The sequence below is a fragment of the Sinocyclocheilus grahami genome, unplaced genomic scaffold, assembly GCF_001515645.1.
Source record: "Sinocyclocheilus grahami isolate Dianchi unplaced genomic scaffold, SAMN03320097.WGS_v1.1 scaffold514.1, whole genome shotgun sequence".
Classification (NCBI taxonomy): domain Eukaryota; kingdom Metazoa; phylum Chordata; class Actinopteri; order Cypriniformes; family Cyprinidae; genus Sinocyclocheilus; species Sinocyclocheilus grahami.
In genome coordinates this window covers 750,427-754,558 of record NW_015505693.1, presented here as the reverse complement: position 1 = coordinate 754,558, position 4,132 = coordinate 750,427, and positions in this window count along the sequence as shown.

Sequence of the window (4,132 nt, the reverse complement as noted above, 5' to 3'; positions counted from 1 at the left end):
CTTAAACTAAGCCTTTTACTGAACAGGGATAGACTAAAAGATGAAAATTGCTGCCCTACTGCCTCCTCCTTCATGATTGGACAAACATGTTTTGCCTCCCTCAGTTACCATTTTATGATTACAGGCTACTATCAACTGGTGTTTTAATAGATTGACAGCGGGCCTCTAGAAAACTAGTCTGCACCGGTTGTCATGGCTGCCTGCTGCTTGCTGTGTTTAAGACATCATTCACTGGAGTAACGGACCTGCCAGGGAAGAGGACAGCCATTAATATTTTAACTAGCAAAGTTAGGTTGAATCCTTCCTGTAATAATTAAAGGTCAACTAAGCAGCATGATCCTCTGAGAGAAGATCTCCAATTTTGGGAAATGTGTAACTTAGGTTACAACACTGAGTTGGGATTAAAGGTTCTTGTACAAGAAAAAAAAAAACAGCATGGATACATATTTCCTATGCGTTGGGATTTAAGACGACTTGAAGAGCTTTAATGAGTAAAAGCGATTCAGCTGTTGCTATAGCTCCACGCGCGAGTCGTTTCCCCGTGGGCTCTTGCGCGACAGTTTGCCGACGATTTAAACATTAACACGACCTTTAAACATTGCAGGCCATTTCAAACGTTCATATTCAATGTATTTTACTTTGCTGTACGGTAAATACTGTCGACCTAGACGGTGTTTGTGTCAACAGACGGCCTGTGAAAAACGAGCTCGTGAGCTAACGTTAACGTTACATGATCAACAGAAAAACGAGACGCCTTAACTTACCTGTCAGAGCCTCGGCTTCGAACCAACCGATACAAACGGCGAGAATTACGCCAAACAGCTTCCTTCTCATGGTTAAATGTTTTAAATACGTAACAGTGTAAATATCGGGCCTGTTTCCAGAGGCAAAGACGGTGTGGAGCGAAGCCTCGTCGTCCTCTACTTGTTCCGAGCTCACTCGAGAACGCGCACGTATACAGGCTAGAGGACCTGCGTCATCACGTCCGGACGTGAACGTCAACGTCACCGCCCTCTGTGTATTAAACTGTTTACAAAATGATTTCGACATGTTTAGGTTTTCAGAAAATAAGTAACAGGCTATGTCATATTAACTAACCACTCGTGTTTTATTGCAAAGTATGAGTATATTGTTCAATGCCCCTCTAAAGCTATACGTTTACTTAATAAACTGTTCCGTGTTGTACTGTAGAACGAAACAAAGTTTGGGGGGATTTTTGGTTTTGTGTCATCATAAGTAGCCTACTGAATGACATGTGGCTAGCTCCAAAAATGATTATTAGTTTCATAAGAAGAAGATTATCATAACAACTTACATTTTAGTCTGATCCTCACTCAGTATATCTCTTCAGCACACCTGAAACTGTTTACGTCTGGATTTTTTTGGGTCCTTTTTGAAGCTTTACAGACAGCATCCACCCCATTTACTTGAACTGTATTAAAATAGAACTCAATTTAGATTCTGCTTAACTTCTCCCTTTGTTTTCCACAGACAAATAACGTTATACAGATCTAGAGTGGCTTTATAGGGTAAGTAAATGAGTAGGCTAAATGAGATTTGAATTTCTAAATATTCCTTAATAATTAACATATGACAATGACTATTGTTTCTAAAGTTTGTAAATCCACCGCAGCAAGCAGTGCTCTCCCCAGTGAGTTTGAATCCATCCCCATCAAAGAGATTCAAACTGGGCTCATTGTTTGCTTGTTCCGTTGATTATATAGGGAATGTTCCTTCCTTGGAAAAATATGCATGTTTCATCTATCTGGAGATATTTATAGTGGGAGCTCATTAGAAAAACAACTTTGTCTTATTCTGTAATAATACAAAATTGCAAAGATGTGGTTAAGCATCTTGTAGATCCTCAAAATTGTGCAGGGTGATGGTGCCGTATAAACAAGAACACAGTCAACTAAACTAAATAACCATCTTACCAAATTAATCATTTACAATAAAAAAAACAATAGTTAATTTTGTTGTTTCAATAAATTCAAAAGAAGTGTATAAATCTTGTTCAGAATTACAGTGGTGTGAAAAAGTGTTGGCCCCCTTCCTGATTTCTTATTTTTTTGCATGTTTGTCACACTTTAATGTTTCAGATCATCAAACTAATTTAAATATTAGTAAAAGATAACACAAGTCAACACAACATGCAGTTATTAAATGAAGGTTTTTATTATTAAGGGAAAACAAAATCCAAAACCACATGGCCCTGTGTGAAAAAGTGTTTGCCCCCCTGTTAAAACTGTGGTTTATCACACCTGAGTTCAATTTCTCTAGCCATATTATTTCAAAAAAATAAAAGGTATACAGTGTGATTCGGCTATTTCATATTTCAGTACCAAAGACATATGTAGACTATATTTGCTTCTATTTGCATTTCCCCAGTTTGATACAAAAAAAAAAAAACAGAAATTTGTAGAAACTTTCTTTTAGACTTAGACTTTCTTTTCTATTTTAGCATTAGCGTGGTATTTAGATGAGCAGTTTTCATTTTCTTTTGCGTAAAATTAAGTCTGTAGTTAACATTTACATTGAAGAGCCTTCTCAATTTTGTTCTACAACATAAATCACAGCAATTACAGTCAGATTTGTGTACTGTTAGAAAGCTAGAGTCAAAAACAGATTGTTACATAACTGTTTTACTGCCTCCAATGGCTTAAACATCAATTATTTATTCATGTAGGCCTATGGCTGTCCATAAACACTCTAATTCCAGTCTTTTAATTTTCTATTTTGAACATGTCAAAAATGGACCTCCATGGTTTCTGCACATTAAAGCAGACTAGAAAATATACATTTAGGTACAGAAATTCAGTACAGAAAGTACAAATGCAAATGCTTTACCACTTATTTCTACTTATAAAACAGTACATTTATGTAGGTTTAATGTAATAATGTCTCTGGATTCTGACGTTGTTTTCTGGTGGTTTCTTTGGGGTGAGCTTTATGCTGTGGACTGTGATTTCAGAGTAAATGTTGATTACATATTCTGACCAGCAGGTGGCGTAATTGCTAAAATGTTTTTCAAGACTATATGGCCTTGAGCAGTGTTGGTCTTTTGCGGGGGGGGGGGGGGGGGGGGGTGGGGGGGGGGAGCAGTGCTCACCGAATAATACATTCATTCTTTGAAATCAAATATTAAATAAATTCTATGAGATTAGACGTTTATGTGGATGACAAGATATATTAAATATGAGCTGCAACATAATGCTGTTTTACTGGGTCTCATTATAAAGCCTATACCGGTCAAATTCCACTCTCACTAGTTACTTATTTTTCTAAGTCAGTCAGTAAATGACAAACGATGAAAAAATGATTAGTTTAGCATCGTGATGGATTTCAAGGGACAAGATCTGCATCTGCATTTTAAGCTCTACTTAAGTGTTTTATCATATTTAAAAGAAATCCTTGGGGCTTTCGGGAAAGAAAGGCAATACATTTATTCTTGGATTCATTCTCCAAGTTCTTTTAAGCACAATCCCATTTGGGCTGTAGAAATTATGATTTAATGGCCTGTAGAGACATATCTGTAAGATTTCAATCCAAACCCTGTGGCTGCCGGGTTTGTGCGCTACCTTTTGAAATGATTCCAGTTGACAGAAACAGATCAGAATCTCAGGGAGAAAGTAGGAGTTTCCACATAATTGTCCCTCAGCCAATCATGGCTCTCTGTCCACTCGCCTGACCGCGATTTAAGATATCAGTTTAGGGTGTGCCTTCACCACAATTATGACCTAGAGCAGGGGTGCCCAAACTCGGTCCTGGAGGGTCAGTGGCCTGCAGAGTTTAGCTCCAACTTGCCTCAACACACCTGCCTTTAAGTTTCTAGTATGCCTATAAGAGCTTGATTAGCTGCTTCAGGTGTGTTTAATTGGGGTTGGAGCTAAACTCTTCAGGACACCGGCCCTCCAGGGCCGGGTTTGGGCACCCCTGACCTAGAGTAACACTAGGAGCAAAACATGGGCTGTTAAGTTTTACAACTGGGAATCAATTATTTATGAAAAGCATGGTTTGTTTTCTTTTTTCAGTGAGCAAATTCAGCAGGCCATTAAGTAGGCCTAAAAAAATGCACACATTTTTTTCTGTTTTCTGAACAATAAACAGTTGATTTTATGACATAAAAATGCTA